At 41.4% G+C, this 17,543-nt stretch overlaps 1 protein-coding gene across 2 annotated transcripts in view; it reads left to right on the forward strand.

Annotated features, from left to right (window-relative positions):
• The first annotated feature begins 3,652 nt into the window (after positions 1-3,652).
• LOC146834592 (ferric reductase 1-like) overlaps positions 3,653-17,543 on the forward strand; it is a 485,837-nt gene continuing 471,946 nt past the window's right edge. The window contains exon 1 of one of the 2 annotated variants that reach the window (XM_085602043.1): positions 3,653-3,861. The gene's annotated coding sequence lies outside the window, so the exon portion shown is untranslated. The remainder of the gene's footprint in view (positions 3,862-17,543) is intronic. The other variant, XM_085602045.1, reaches the window with a different exon arrangement.

Here is a 17,543-nt window from a genome sequence, read left to right on the forward strand (position 1 = left end):
CAAGAGCTGCAGTCTGATCGCCGACATATGTTATGCTTACATAGGTACGAGGAGCAGTGAGCTCTGCACGTGAGTGGTGCACCTCATAACAGCCGGCGCACTTTTAATGCTTTGTTCCCAGCACTTCTCAACAGGCACTGCCAGTGCTGCTGCTCTGTTAGTGAGGCAGTACTGGTACCTCAAACACAGGCTGCCAATCAGTCAGTGGCACAGTGTCAGCATCTCCCAGCAGTACGGTCTTGTCTCTGATTGGACAGTACCTGCACCACAAGGCACCGCTGCAGGTCTGCTGGTGAAATGGAAATCAGCTCTTTTCAGCAGGGCTTATGTTTTGTGGTACTGACACTTCTCGGGAGATCTGATGAAGTACAGTACAGGTACTTCTCAGCAGGGCTGATGTATCACAGTGCTGGTACTTCTCAACAGCGTTGTGAAAGCAAATACTAAAATGTTCTACTGTACTTGGAAAGCGGATGCCGTGCTGAAACCAAAAGCGCGGCGCCCGGAGGGGGATTCGGGCAGCAGGCGCTATTGTGAGTGTGCACCATGTTAATTTAAATAAATAAAAAAAACAATGATTAGGTGCACAGCAAGTGAAAGGCGCAAGTGCACCATATTAAAGTTAAAGCTGCTGAAAGTAAAATACTAAAATGTTTTACTGTACTTGTAAAGCGGGTGCCATGCTGAAACCTAAAGTGCGGAGGTCAACGGGGGCTGCATGGCGCTCTGAATGTAGGCAAAGCACCCAGTGGCTGCAGTAAGGGACACTCAATAAAGAAAATAGTGCTTCCAACACTAAATGCCATGTACCCTGTCACACGGCAGTACTATGGAGGGACTAAAAAGCCTATTTAGGAATCAGAAGTAAGCATTTACTGAGGACAGTGACATAAGCCAATGACAGAGAGTGGGCGGGGCTTCTATTCCATACTCCAGTACAGCAAGTCTCGTAGGGCATGCGCGCTGACTCTAGGCTCAACCTAAAAAGGCGGTTGATTCTTCAATGGAAGAACCCAGAGGAACGAGCTCTAAAGATCAAGATAATGATTTTGAAAAGGATGAAAAGGGAAAATATATAAGACTCTCAATGGCAAGAATTATTGTTTCACATCAGAGAAACTCTGGGTTTTAAAGCCAAAAACCGACAGGATGAGGGGTTTTATTCACAATATATGAGTCATGATGGAAGTGACCTGATTCTCCACGATGTCAAAGGAAATTGTATATAAACAGTGGAAAGATCCAGATAAATCTACCATTCTGCGATTCTTGAACAAGAGATATTAGGTAAGAGATTTTGAAAAAGATTTCCCTCAAACTCCTAAGGTTAACACTACTTTGGCTTCAATAGCATCGACATCTAAGCTTTTATCAGAGAATTCCAGCCTGTCCGATGTCGTGGGGGCGTTGCTGAATAGGTTTGATGTTGCTTCTAATTTTTCAGAGAGACCAAATACATTGAAGCATATGCCACACCCAAGTGTGAATATCCCAGGGTGAAACACAGCTCCCTCCTACGAGGTTAAGACTGGAGCTGTGCTTCTGTAGAGCTGCAGACACTTTAAACATGCCTATTTCAAAGTGAAATACTCTGCTAAAACAGTTTCTATTGATTTCAGGCTGAAAATGAATGATGATAAGTAAAATAAAGTGCCGAAAAAAGGTTGCTAAATTTCCATATTTGTGCCTTTAAATTTCCATATGTGTGCCGCTAAATTTGCTAATCTATGCTGCAATATCCTGGGGGATCTACAAAGGTTTAAACCTTTAAAAATATATAGTCTAACTCAGTGTTTCATAACATTTTAGCTTCACTGGTCCCCCACTTAATCACTACTGGAACCCGGGGACCCCCACTGATTCATTATTGGAAAACGGGGCCTCCCACTGAGTCATTATATGGGGCCCTAGCGTAAACATTTTGTTATGAAGGGTTTCTTTTCTATGATTTGAACTGCAAAACAATAGACATAAAACACAGAAACATTAATCAAACAAATACACAAATGATGAAATATTTCATTAAAATTCCTAAACAAATATAAAACAATCACAATTTAAATTTTAATAGAAGGTTAGAGCTTCTCTAAATTCAACTGATGCCACTCATGCTACATTCTGTTTGATACACTTGCCCTACTCCCACAAATCAATCTGAGGATACAAAATTAATTTTCAGCCTCCAATTTCAACTTCCTTTACTTTTGCTGAAGTTTAGATTTTGCTTCTTGATTTATATACACTTCACTAATCTTTTAATATTTAATTTTCTAAGCAGTTCTGGACCCCCTGAATAGGCTTTGCGGACCCCTAGGGCTCCAGGCCCACAGGTTAAGAACCACGGATCTAAATAGTAGACAGAAGCTGGCCTTTGGTATGGTATATAGCTCTCACCCGTAAAAGATGTCCAGCATGCCTAGATCCAGCTCTCAGGCACCTGGGAGTCTCTAGACCAACCAATTTATCTTTATGGCTCACTCATGGCCCTTCCAGATCCCTGTTGCCTCTTTGTTTTTGAACAAAGGAGCACCATAAGTAATAGCATAGAAAGAGAGAGAGAGAGTGTGTGTGTGTGCGGCATAATTAATAACACTACGTGTATTTAAAAAATTGTCATCACAAAATTGTTTTGAATTTCACAGAATTTGAGATTGTACATGTAAGGATCACAAAATATTGTGGGCTGATCCAAAGAGTGAGGGACAGACCCAGGCGCGCAACACCCATTGGGCTCACCGGGCTTCAGCCCCCTCCCCCCATCATGTGTGTCAGCCCGGCTGAGACAGCCTCACGGGCTGGCGTCCGTCTAATTGCAGCCGGACCCGAGTACTTCACAGGTCTTTAAAAGACCATTTACTCGTTAACAGACATGCCAACCCTCCCGATTCAGGCGGGAGACTACCGATTTCAAGGCTAGTCTCCCACCTCCCGATTCAAGCATCCCGAAACCCGATTCCTCGTGGTTTCATCTGACAGGGCTTGGTATTGTGTAACGTGCTAATCAGTCAGAGTGGCGATGCAGGGGCTCTAGAAGGTGTGACAAACCAACAAAGCCTCATTAACAAGAGAATGGTCCTTAAAAGACCTGTGAAGTACTCAGGGGCGTCTGTGTGTGTACCCGGGAAGCTGTTTCAGCCGGGGCTGCCACACAGGGGGGAGGGGGGATGGGGGTGAGGTGTATACACTCCCGCAACCTGCCAGGCCAGTGCACAACACTTGCATCACCCTCTCTCTGCTCGCCATTGCGCTCCATGCTTCTGAAAGCTAAGAAAAAAACGTGCATTTGCGTTTCAAATGTCTGATCCTGCAGCAGCTCACTTCCAAAGCCCATACATGACAGTATCCCGATTCAAGGCCCCATTCTCCCGATTTTTTCTAAAAAAATCTCCCACTTCGCTCTTCTAAAATGTTGGCATGTATGCGTTAATGAGGCTTTTGTTGCGTTTTCGCCCCTTCTTGCAGCCACTCTGCCTATGTCTGGAAGACTTAGCCCCCCCCCCCCCGAAATTTGGCTGTAGTTGCCCGCCTGGACAGACCATTGAGTAAGTGCCTGAAGAGGGCACATCCAAACAATCCATTGGCAGACTAGGGCTGATCAAAGTGCTTTATGTAAATTTACGTTCCTCAGCATCATTGTTTTCCCTCTTTCCACACACCTGAAATCCCCTCCCTTTCACAACAGTTGCTCCTCCCTCAGTCTGCCTCAGCTGGTCGAGCTGCTTTCTTGTGCTTTAAATCTCTGCCAGGCTCACCTCACCTGTTTATGGAAAGCTGCTGCGCTGACTGTCTCGAGTCGACTCGGACACCCAGGAGGACCGCGTTCCAGCCTACCTACGGCTCCGAAACCCTGGACACGTGACCGTAAGTTTAATGAGTTCGACCCCTTTCTGTCTCTGAGCGTCCTGCAGCCCTTAGGAGTTCAAAGGCAGACTTTCTTTTGCACGTTTATTCATGAAAAGTACGCTCGTTAAATAATTCAGGTGCCATGTAGTGCTAAGCTGTAATGTGCGCTGTAAATTCTCTTATTCGGTTGACATCTTTCAAGATATTGTGTCTGCTAACCTATATCACATCGTAAAGTGGGCGTGATTTGTTGGGGCGCAGAATGCTGCTGGGCTGAACGTGTCTGTCTCTCTTTCTAATCTCTATTCATTCTCAAGGGGCCATTAACTAAAACCGGTTTGAAATTCGTGAACGTTTTTCTCTTCATATGTGTATTCTCGCTTCTGTTCTTCACTTATAGTTGTCTCATTTTTCACGCCTGATATTATTCTCACTCAGCAATACACGTGTTTGCTCAAGTAGAGTTGTAAATGACGTCGGTGACCATGAAGGTTAAGATTCTAAACCAAGTGTGGAAAAAGGAATCAATAATGTTTGAGTCAAGGACACTTGGGAGCAAAAACGACCATAATCACTTTGTGAGAGGTTTTCTCGTGGTCTTAAAACAGCGGTGTTAGGGGCACTCTTGGCTGATCATGGCAGAAAAAGACAGATTAGAGCAATTCACAATTTGCGCTGAGTTGGGCTATTCATGTTCTATCGACGTCACTTCCTGAAAAATATTTCGAAACACAAAAAGGCTCATATGTAACATTATTGATACAGCACCCGGTTTTAAAATATATTGTTGACAGTTTCCATCCGTAATTATTCATGTTAATTTGATCTACTGAAATGCAATTTTGATTCTCAACTTTATTTAAATTGTAAATTAACGTACCTTCTTCCATTCCAGTTGGTTGTCAGTGCTGTCTTCTCTTCTGTCATACAATATATATATATATATATCGTTACAATGACTGCGCTGTTACATCGCAGTACATTACAACGCAAGTCGTTACATCGACTTGATGTAGGGAGCCCGCTAACCTAAGGAATAGTATAATTTACTATTCCAACACCTTCCCTACTGTTGCGCACACTTGAGTTGGATTAGTAAATTAAACTATTCCTAATTCCAGCGTGCCCCCTACAGCAAGTCGTTGTAACAACCGCGTTGTAATCATATGTGTTGTAAACGCATGCGATGTAAGGTGCTACATTCTCAGCAGGCATAACCCTATACAGGCACTATTAAGGATATATGTACGCTGTACAGCATGATTTCCCGGTATGGTAAAACCGGTCATAGAGCCAAAGTGGTCTTAGACAGTGAAAAACCATTAAACACAAGTTGGTTTGAGTACCCCTATTTCCATTTATAGTGACATCCTGTCCAGAAACATGCACACACAGTCTTTTTGGGCAAAGCAACACAAAAGTAAAAAACGTTTCACATGCAGATTTCTGCAATAGAAAAACTGAAACAGGACCTTATTGAAGTCCAATTTTGGGTCTTGAGCAATGAAAAAGTATAAAGGAATAAGAAAATATAAACTAGTAAGCTATGTTTGTGAATCATACCAGAAAACAACACCACCTAAAATGCAATATAGGTAATATACAAAATACACCATATAATACTGGTTATCATCAATATATAGTTGGCGCGGACTGTACTCAGAGAAGAATCAAGGTGTCTTACCTCAGGCACGTATGTAGCTTCTGATCAATAATCGAACCCTGAGGTTCTTTACTGTCCATATCGAATATGAATTTAGTTTCCAATTGTCTTGGTCTTGTATCCCTATCCCCTCCCCTCAACTCACTGGAAATCTGGGCTCGGCAATTGCATTTTAGCATAGACATATTACTGTTGTGTATTTTCTCAAAATGTTTGGCGACTGGGTAACTGCGGTCTTTGTTGGCGATGTCCCTTAAGTGCTGTAATATGGGTTTATGAACAGATGGGGTGATACTGCCTACATATATCTGCGGGCAAGGACATCTCAATGTGTGAACTACGTACTTGCTTTTACATGTGAGTCTTCCCCTTATTTTTATGTTGATATTAAAAGGTGTGTTTATCTGTGTCAAAAACGCCCTTAAGTGTAAGCCACGGATTTTTGATCGCTGCGTGACCTAAATCACCCCTGACCAACCTATCACATAGTAACCTGGCCCTTCTAAAACTTCTTTGGTACGACTCAGCATGTCCTGTCTGATAACCGGGTCCTGTTTCACCAGGTGCCAGTGTTTCTGCGAAGCAAAACGTAGATTTCTATGATTGATGTTATATGTAGTGACAAATCTCTGTACTGTGTTCTTACTCTTGTGTAAACAGGGCTTATTCCCTTTTGACATCAGATACCTCTTTGGATGCTGCTTTCAGGATGCCATTGGAGTACCCTCGGCTTTAAACCATATGGTCATTTCTGCCTCCTTTTTTGTAATCTTCTTCTTTACAACCTACCCTCCTTGCTCTATAGAACTCACTGAAGGGGATGCTTTTTATGAGAGGAGTGAGGTGGAAGCTATGAGCATGCAAAATTGTGCTACCAGCTGTTGGCTTCCTATGCAATGTTGTAACCAATTTCTCTCCTTCAACCATCACCAGTATATTCAGAAATTCGATCTCAGTCTTGCTAATTTTGCTTGTAAAATTCAGAATGACATCAATCTTTCTGCCTGCGATTCAGTGCCTTTCTAGAGTAAAAATAAATCATCAATGAACCTGACTTGCAAGATAATGTGATTGGCCCATTGCTACTTGCTGACGCCCATGTGCAGCTGCTCCTCCCACCAGCCCATTTGCAAACATTCATAGCTAGGGGCAAAGCAGGTGCCCATAGATGTCCCTCTAAGCTGGTGGTAGATCTCATTATTGAAAAGAAACATGTTTTTGGAAAAGCACCACTCCATCATTGTGATTTGACTAATATATTTGCTTCCTACAGCAGTAAAGTACAAAATAAGGTGACTTTTACATTTATTGTGAGATATAAACTGTCTGGACTTACATATGAACATGCATATGTATTGGGATATTGGGGCTAGGCAGGATGGGGCATTTATCTGATAAGCACTCACCAAGATTTGTCATATTAAACCTCTTATACTCTGTATTTCCTTCGGGAAAGGACAAACTCTGGGACAAATAATTTTCCTTAAGTGTTTAATAATATGTTATCTGCTGTCCTACACTCTTCATCAAACCAGCTCTGCCTCTGAGTTTTGTCTGGTTGTGGAGGGATACAGGAGAGCTATAGACCCTCTAATCTTAAATAGGCTGTGGGAGACCAGGTAGTTGTGCAAGTGTTTGAAAATAAATAGGTAGAGCTGTACTGATTATACCAGGGTATATAGGAGGTATCCTCGAGGTCCCTGCTTCTGTTGCGTCTTGCTTGCTACCATACGTTAGCAAAATATAATTGTAACTAACAGATGTTTATCATTATCAAAAGAGAAAGTTGCAATGATTGGATATTGATTTTTCTTATCCCGTGCCTGCACCACCGGGTCTTGTATAAAGTTCCAAAGTCTATTAGTAACAAATCCAAGCGTGAGGAGGAGTTTCCACTGAAAATTTGTATTAGCTGGAATTAGGTGTGTAATCTAGGGCTAGGCAGCAACTTGGGTTATCTGATATCTGGTAGACGGTGGCAAACAGTCTAATATTCTCCTCCAAAACCCAGAGAACGCCCATTTGCTACAAATTAGTTTGGCAGGGTAAACATAATGGGGCTCGTAATACCTTCACACAGGCTGGGGTGATGACAGCAGCAACACCGGTGTCAGTATAAATAAAGACTCAGTGTTCAGGATGATATAGTAAGTCTTTCTTCAGAATCCCTTCAGCTACATTTCTAATGGCTTGGACTCAAAATGGGAGAGGGCCGCTAATGACATTTAGCACAGAGGAATACCTTGATACCAGAAATACAGTTCCCATAATGCAGAAATCTCAGAGTCAGAGGCCATAGTTGATGCTGTCGAATGTGGCAGATAATCCAAGCAATAGCAACATCTCCTCCAGCCTTAGAGCATCATGGGTACTGAGCACCCACTACTCAGTACGTAAACGTCCAAGTGTTGGAATATGTAAGGCCATTGGAGATATAACTAAAATTACTCAGGCCTTTTGGACCACTACAGATGACCTAAATTAAGCAGGAACCACCCGTTTAGCTGTTGGTCTCTTAAAATAGTTACCATGTCATTGAAGTATGCACATATTTCCGAGCACCTTGTCACTACTTGATCACTGAAGGAGTTGGACAGATTATTTCAGAGCTTCTTATATGCACTTAAAGACGTGTGGTTTTCAATTTGAAGATCATTCACAAATTCTTAGAGTTTATTTGCCACCAATATTATACTTTCAGAAATGGAATGTGGCTTCGCTTCCTTTATTTTTACCTTGTATTCTCAGAATGTTGGCAACTAGGCCAACGCAGAAGTCAAGGAGCAACTTACCCTCAAATGTCACTCAAGCCTTTATATTTCTACCGTGCAATTACTTTATTTGGTGGTCAAACACAGATTATTACTGAGGACTGGGCTATGTGTGCTCTTCATAGACTGCCATGAAGCCTCTAATTTAGAGGCACAAGATAAAAGCTACATTCAATGTTTTAAGGGGGCTGATGGGTCCAAACAGTCACCTTGGTCTCCCTTTTCTCAAAAAGCTTTAGAAGCTCATTTGCAGACATCCTGTATTGAGCTTCCTCCTGTTAATTCCTCTAAAGAAAGAAATGTCAACTCGGGGGCAAAGAGTCCTGGAAATTCTAATGGAGAATTTAATTCTGAAATGATCAGCTCTTATGAAAATGAATAGGTTCCTTATTCTTCAGTGAGGTGCATTAGACCATGTCCATCAATAGCCTCTTTCCCACTTGCAGAAATACTTATTGTGGATCAAACAGAATTTTTCACCTGAATCTTCACTAACAGCAGTACACAAAACTTGCAATGACCAGACAGTTTTCCTAGCACAAAATCCACAAGGTGATGACTGGTGATAACAGGTGATACATCGGAAGAATAGCAAGGAAAAAGGGGTGGTATTTTCGCCAATTTTGACCTCAAAACACGTAATGGGGCAGTAATACTGTGAAAAAACTCACTGATTGTTTTGGTTATTTCCTGGGGCAGTATTTTCCCTCATTATAAACTGCAGTTCGCAAACAGGCTCCAATAGTAAATTTGACTGGGCCAGATATTCTAGCAGTGTTTGTGCCTTTAATTAAATAATGCCGTAAACCACTTATTTTCATCACAAGAATGTTGATTACGTTTCTGGATAATCCCAATGGGCAATGATCATGTCAATTCTAATCCTGGACCAGTGGTACTGAGGGCCTTGCAGGTTTACGTGATATGTGCTAAGACTGAAAATAAATGTGTTAAGCCAGATATAGTAAAATACTTCAATGGGATGCTACAGACTGATCACAGTGTAAACCTTCCAATGAATTTGCTTGTCTAGTTCATACAATTGATCTGGTTGTACCAAGCTTAGATTTTATTAGCAACATCTTTATGTTTAGTGGTAAACTGCTGTCTAGGGAGAAAAGGTTTAAAATGGCTTCAGGATTTTGCTTTATATGTTCTAAAATTGTATCTGCTTGGCATTGACCAGGGCTGACAGCAGCAGGCTGTGCTCTGATGGGCACTAATGGATTTTCTTTGGTCGTGGCTTTTACCTTCCCGCACTGTAGGCACCAGTGTTTAGGATTTCATATTTATGTCATTCCCGTATATCTCAAAGCACCAGGGATTTATCCCCTGATAAAGTGTCCTCAACATAATTCTAGGTGTAAAACATTTGTCCAAACATTAAACTAAAAACCCTCTACAGATAAATAAAGAATGCTCTTGTACCTAAATTGATCAAATAAAAAATCTGTACCTTCAGAGAATATATGGTGAAACTATGTATTTCAATTTCGAACCAAGAAACAGCATAAAGGTGCCAGATACTTCACACAATGGTCTGAAAATTCGCCACACTGTGGGTACACTGGTAAGGGAGTATCACCCCACCATGATAGACTTTGTCGAGAGGACAGAGCCAATCAATGTGTCCTAAACCTGGCTGCACGCTGGCTGTTCTGGGGCTAGGCGTGGAACTATGTTATGGCTACACAACATGTGACGCGTCTCTGAATAAAAAGTCACGGTGAACGGTTCACCCCTGCAAAATTCACCACAACTTATTTCGGATTCTAAGAGGTGTATTTCATAATAAAATAAAAAACTTTCAACAGAAAACTAGAAACCCACAATTCCCTTGATATCAATTACATGAAATATTAGTGCCTGAAAAAATTACGGGAGAGGGCTGGCAAAAAGGGCCATGGCAAATGCCATCAAGACAATGATAAAGTGGCATTTCTCGATTCAAAGGTGCTACAGGAGTAACGTGGTAATGACAATGTTAAAGCTAACGCTAATAAAATGTTTAAAATGTGCAGCACAAATAAATGAATTATAAAATGACCTCCCATCCTGTACATCTGTGAATATAATGACAGTAGCGTGCTAGAACAAAAGTCATCACAATAAAACAACAGCCACTAGCAAGCACACTCAATTAGTTATGGGTGTGCCATTAATTTCTGTAGCTGTGCTTTAAATCTTATTATAGCAACAACAAGCACCATGACAAAGAAAGCTGCTATCTGTGATGATTTGCAGGTATTTAACTGTGAATTACCTGGACATAGTCACGAATAACTACATTTTATCTGATGCTTCTTACTACACCTGTAGTGCTGGTAAGGGCTGCATTCAAATCGGTTGGTTTGAGATGAGGAGGTACTGGGGCTCCGAGCTACTGACTCCCGCCATTATCGAAATCTGACCATCCTGAGGTTAAATCCCCAGCATGGGGAACATCCTGTGAGACCCAAAATTTACAGGTACTGCAGGATTTGTGACCCACCTGCTCTTATTCACAAACTGCAGGAGCGGTCTCGACTACAGCGGTTCAATAAGTGAGCGGTGGATATCAGAAGGGAATCCTGCATCAGGGCATGTTTTGGCGCTGTTGAGATGTGCTACAGCTCTCGTCGTTTTGGAATGGGTCAGGTGGCATTCGGGTTGAGTCTCCTCAATGTGGGTCTGTTTTTGCCCAGTGGTTTTACCAGGTGCATTTCCACACCTAGTAAAACTGGATACATTGATCTCATACCTGGGCACACCACCAGGCGGCATTGAATTGGGCATGGCAGTATCCTCTCTAAGCCCATTTCCATAGGGTCCTGATTTGGTTTTCCTCTTGCACTTGGTGCCGATGGTGTTGTCAATTTCATGGTGTTCATGTAGTGCATGGGTGGAGTACCTTCTGGTGAAATCTGAATTCAGAACTACAATTGATATTAATTTCGGAGATGAAAGCCTACATTGCTAGATTCGCTGTCTACACATCCCAAGCCACGGAAACATACTTGCTCCTTTGAGTTTTTGTTCTGTCCCCTCCCCATCACTCTCATTTCAACTCACTCAAATGTAGTGGCTGAGCAGTCGCTACTCTTTTGTATCAGCACCGCAGACATAAATGCGAAATGGTAGGCTGGTTGCTAAAGCGAGACTCACTACAGAAACCAGGTTTGCCCTCTATTACATTGAAGTACACAATATTTGGATACCCCTGCTATGGAGGGGACAATGGACTGCCAGCCACGATTGTGGCCCCAGTAGTAGCGCAAGAAGGCCTTTGCCCACCTCCTGTGTGCTCTTCCTCTCTTTCTTCCCTCTCCCTTCACTGGATGTCAATTCAGTGGTTTTCACACACTGCACACAAACATACATTCAAACAACTACTCCGTGACCCCAGCAATCCTCCTTTCTTTTTACTTGCACGAATTTTCCACATCTGGTCAGCATCCCAATCCTCACTTTTCTGAATGCTGACTGGTGGTGTTTAGCGTGGGGGAAGGGGAGGCGAGGTGAAGCTTTGCATGTGTAGCCTGTATGTGTCAATTTGTCTGCAGGCGTCTCTGCATTTCACTGTTTATGTATCCGTATGGGTTTCAGTGAGTCATCAACCTGCCTTCCATCCATAAATGAGCGCGCTCAACTCAGACACACACAGTGTGTATCCGTGAACTCACTCCTTCTATCCATGTATCTAGTCTCTCGCTTATCCATCCAAACACTCACCCATCTGTCCTTTCCGTCAACATTTGACTCATTATCACACTTCCACACATCCATCAAAACAACCTAATGTACCAACAACTGGCCAATACAAAAATGCACCGGATTGGAAAATGATTTAGCATTTTTGCTCACAAAAAGCCTTACCTATTGCAGACGTGCTAAGAAAATGGCTTGCAGTGGAGTGACAATCCCAACAAGACTGGCTGAAATTCCTATACTCTTACACGAAGAGTCTGCCTGAAATACCCTCATTCTTTGCTGAATGGGCCACCCTTCCTAGGGAAGTGTTCCCAGCAGCGTGGAGGGGGATGGAGATACTGCCATCTTGACAAGCTCTCTAACCTTTTGGCAGGGGACTTTATTGGGCAGCTGTCCGTCCCTGACTTATGCAAGTTCTCAGGTACCTGGGGAACTAACCCGTACAACTGAATTGCTGCTAAGGACTGGGGAATTCTTTTTTTTTTGTTGCTATTTTTAAATTGAAATGCTGGTATAGGGCGGTCGAGTTTGAACTGTTTTCACTCTGTACCTTGCACAACTTCACGCCACGGTTAGACTCCAGTTGCACTCTTTTGGTCCTCGTTGGCAATGGGGGAACCAATCACGTTTGTGGGGGTTGGAGCCTACAAGAACTTGTGGCTATTTAATGCCGGCAGTGACGTGGATGCACCGGTTATACGAACTGGTTGCTGTTTTGAATCTAATTTTGTTTGTTCTCACCCTGAGAGTTAACCCTTGCAATTGAATTGCTGCTAACAACTGGGGAATTTTTAAGGAATTAGCTTTTAAAAATGCTGCAATAGGACGTGGGAATTTTAACTGTTTTCACTCTGTACCTTGTACAACTTCACGCCACTGTTAGATGCCAGTTGCACTCTGATTCCACCCTTGCAAACAAGGACCAATAATCACGTTTGTGGGGGGTGGCACCTACAAGAGCTTGCAGTCATTTAATGCCAGCAGCAAAACTGATGTGCAGTGGACACGTGCATCGGGCGCGCCAAAGACAAGCCCAATTGCGCCCATCCGCAGATGTCTGGGGCTAGGGCCTACTCACCATGCCCACGTTCAAACTTATTCCTCCCTTCAACTTAGACAATGTTATTCAGCGAGCTATCAACTACAGCCCACTACCCTGTCCTGTCTGTCCAGCCTAAGGGTTTTAAAAAGGAATGCCCCCACCCCTGAATGTAGTCAGCCTCTCACCCTTGCAGCCACTACTCCCAAGAGAACTAATGTATGACCAACCAGCTAATGATCATTTATTTAAACATGTGGTCAATGGCAAAACATCAATTAGAATCTTTTTACCTGCTAGATTCTGTAAAGCCAGATAAGCTGCTACTTACGGAAGCCTGGCTTTCGTCTGAATCCTCCCTTGATACTCTTGTGGCACTTCCTGATAATTGTAGATAATGATAGCACGTTCCTGAATAGGAAAATGTCTTTCGTTTTGCACTCAATCTCAGAGATGTGATCTCTTTTATGAAATTAAACTCAGGTAAATCGGAATTTATTCAAGTATAACTTGAGTTTATTAACCGTTGTTCAAAGTTAATGAAGTCAAAGAATTGTATTCATTCTTTATCAATGCATCATATATCCAACTGCCCAATGCATTTCGGGCTTTTTTAAGCCCTTCTTCAGGGGCGGTACTCTGAAAGGATAAGGTATAGGGTTCAGTATATATATACATTTTATAAACACTCAATAGAAAAGAACAATTTTTATCCAAACAATTATACAGTAGATTTTGATTGAATCAAACATGATCATGTTGAAACAGTATGTTCGTAATAAGTAAAAGAACACAATGCCAGTGTTGGTAATTACCAAAATGGAGGTACACTACACATCAAAGTGATGTGAAAATATCCACTTGTTTTACATGTTAAAACAACATACTGTGATGTGCATTTACCAAGGTCATAGGAATTAGTGAAGCCGAAATGGACCAAGAAAGTTTGGGTGGTAGTGTAAGTAAAAAAATTAAATGGTAAAATGAAAATGTCATATATGACAAAGTAATGTGGTGTGTTTTTGCCAAAATTGTAGGAAAAAGTAAAGACGAAATAAAAAGAAAAATCTGGATGGTGGTGTGGGTAACAAAAATACATATAGCATGGGGCCTTTTAAAAGAATACAATCACTATCTGACAAGTAATGGAAGATCAAACTTACAGTTGGTATGGTGATGTATAGATTCTCCTGAACCCGGGAGAATCAAATCGGAAACGCTCCGGTAAGTGTAATGGATGGTAATCATGTGATATATAGACATGTGATAAGGAAAAGTGCGGGAAAAAGAGAACTACAAAGAAAACAGACTTGTAGTTCCAAGAGGTAATCATGTGATATGTGATAAAGAAAAATGCGGGAAAAGGAGAACTACAAAGAAAACAGACTTGTAGTTCCAAAAGGTCAATAAAGTTTAGTGAAACTACACGTGCAAACAAAATGTAAAATAATAAACAAAAGTGAGTGCAGTTAAATCTGTAACGGAATTAGGTCAAAAGTTAAACGAAAAATGGAATAGACAGCATGTGACACCGAAGAAACACATGTAATTCGAGTGATTCGAACCAAAAGCGATAGTTCAAAAAATGTAAGATATTACCAAATCCTGGAGCTTGTAAGGGAGCCTCAATGTAATAGTGCAATAGTACATGTGTATAAGATGAAATTAGTAAGTAAAATAAAATAACTGTAAGGTTCAACATGAACTGTAAAGTTACACAAGGTACTAGGGTATCACAAGTCGGGTGGAAAGTTCAAATCTCCAATTTAAGGTGAATAAAGGAGACCTTAGTTACAGAAAACAGCCCAGATCATAACGCTCGTTGAGACCTTTCGGATGTATGGAATTCAGCTTGTGGATCCAAAATGTTTCTCTTTGTAATAGATATTTGCTATTGTCACGACCCCTCAGCTGGGGAATCTGTTCAAGAACCAAAAATCGCAGTTGACAGATGTTATGCTGATGCTGGTGAAAATGAGTTGCGATTGGTGATTTCGCTTGTTTGGTACGTATATTGCTTTTGTGTTCATTGATCCGTATACGGATTTTTCTCTCAGTTTTGCCCACATAAACCAAACCACATGGACATTTCAACATGTAAATGAGATTCTGACTATTACATGTGGCTGTAACCTTGAGTTTGATCGTGTTGCCTTGTGAAGGATGTTGGATGTTGGTACCTTTGATGATAGAGTTACAGTTACCACAGTTCAGACATGGTAAAGTACCTTTGAAAGAGCTGGTAGTGAGTTCATCAGCTTTAGACAATATTTGTTTGATGTTGCGTGATCTTTGGTAAGCAAATCTAGGTGATATTTCAAAAATGTTATTGAAATCCATTTCCATGCTTAACATAGGCCAATACCTGAGGATGGTTTTTTTTATGTTGAAACTTTGTGTGGAAAATTTTGACACAAATGTCATTCGTTGATCTGAAGTTTTTGGTGGTTTGGGTGAAAGAAGCATCTGTCGGGTAGATTTGTTAGACTTCAATATGGCGCTGTCAAGAACTTTGGTAGGATATTTTCGTTGTTCAAATTTGGAAATGCAAGCAGATTTGCTTGATTCAAACAATTCATTGGTACTTGAGATTCTTTTCAATCGTAGTAGTTGTGAGTAGGGCAAATGATTCTTGAGAGATGGTTGGTGGAAACTGTGAAAGTGCAGGAGATTATTGCGGTCAGTAGGTTTAGTGTAAACCTCAGTGGTGAGGTTTCCTTGGTATAATGTGACCTTGGTATCCAGGAATGTTATCGATTCTTTGTTTATACAGTGAGTGAATTGAATTCGTTGGTCAACTGTATTAAGTGATTCAATTAATGATTCCAGATAATCAATTGAGCCATTCCATAAGATAAAAATGTCATCAATGTATCTTTTATAAAGGGTAAGATGCTGGGTCCACTCGTGTTTGCAAAGTATGTTGTCAATTTCAAAACGGTGCATAAAGAGGTTCGCGTATGTTGGGGCGGCACAATTGCCCATGGAAGTTCCGGAGCATTGAATGTAAAATGTTCCTGCCCATTCGAAGTAGCTGTGATAAAGGGTGAAATGCATGAGTTCCATCAGAAATACTTTGAGATTCTCTGGTTTGTCTGTGGTCATCAGAAATGACTCGATTGCCTCAATGCCTTTATCATGGGGTATGGAAGTGTAAAGTGAGTTTACATCAATGGTACATAGGACGGTTTCCATGGTTATCAAGTTTTGAATGGACTCCAGGATATTGAGAAAATCAGTAGTGTCCTTAATGTAGGTAGTCATCGACTGAACAGAAGCTTGTAGATGTTTGTCCAAGTATTTCCCTACGGGTTCATGTAGTGAATTCACTGTAGACACAATGGGTCTGAATGGCGGTCTTGTGGCGTTTTTGTGCATTTTGGGGAGCATATAGATATAGGGTGTAGATGGGTTGCTTTTGATCAGATATGTTTTGTCTTCGTCGTTGATGACACCCTGTTCTAAAGCTGTATTAACGATGGTTTTTAGCACAATCATGAAATCATTGGTTGGATCCGTTGGGGTGGGCATATATGTATCTGAATTGTTGACGTGATCATTTACATTTTTAGTGTAAAAGATGGTATCCATAATGACCAGTGCTCCACCTTTGTCGGCTTGACGTATGGTAATCTCTGGTTTGTTTGCTAATTCTTTTAAGGCTTGTTGTTCCTTTTTGGTTATGTTTGAGTATGCCTTTTTGTTATGGTAGCCAATTTTTTTGAGTTCTTTATTGACGATTGTTTCGTAGGCATCCAATACTTTATGACTCATGGGTGCTGTGAAGGTGCTCCTATTGCGAAGTCCCATTAGGGTGTTCTTCCATGGTACATCTGGAATGTTAAGGATGTTTCGAAAGTAGTGTTTAAGTCTCAGTAGACGCATGAATTTAAAGAAACTTATATCAGTTTCTAATTGATTGGAATGGTAGGTGGGAACAAAGGAGGTTCCTTTTTGAAGTGTAGCAATCTGGAGTTGTGTAAGATTATAAGAAGAGATGTTTATCACGAGGTTTTCTGACTGCGCGTGCTCTTGGCCACTGATTTTGTTGATGTTTTTCCTCCTGGATCTCCGGGTGGCCTTGTGCCTGCCTCTAAAAAATGAGATTGTCCCGAACTGCTGGTTGTTGGGCCTTCACTGGCTGTATGCTGTGGGTCTCCTGTCTCTGTTGATCTAAGATTTGGTTGTGAAGTTTGGAGTGCTCTGGTTGTCTTATCTCTACTGGATGAGTCATCGGAAGATGTAGTGTCTATATCCGATCTTTGGCCTGTGTGTTGACGTTGTTGTCTTTTGTAAGCATAGGCTTCTGCCCATGTGTAGACCTCTCCTAATTTATAATCCGTACTGTCACGTTTAAATTTTCGTGTTTTCCTTTCATTAATCTCTTTAGTATATTCGTCAAGTTGTTTGTTAAGATCTGCAAGTGTTGCATTCCAATCAATGTCAGAGATTTTACTAGAAATTTCTTCACGAAGTTCATCAATTTCTTTCTGAAGGTCTACAAGAACTTCGGTGTCACATGCTGTCTATTCCATTT

Source organism: Triturus cristatus, chromosome 4_2 (genome assembly GCF_964204655.1).
Source record: "Triturus cristatus chromosome 4_2, aTriCri1.1, whole genome shotgun sequence".
NCBI classification, from domain to species: Eukaryota; Metazoa; Chordata; class Amphibia; order Caudata; family Salamandridae; genus Triturus; species Triturus cristatus.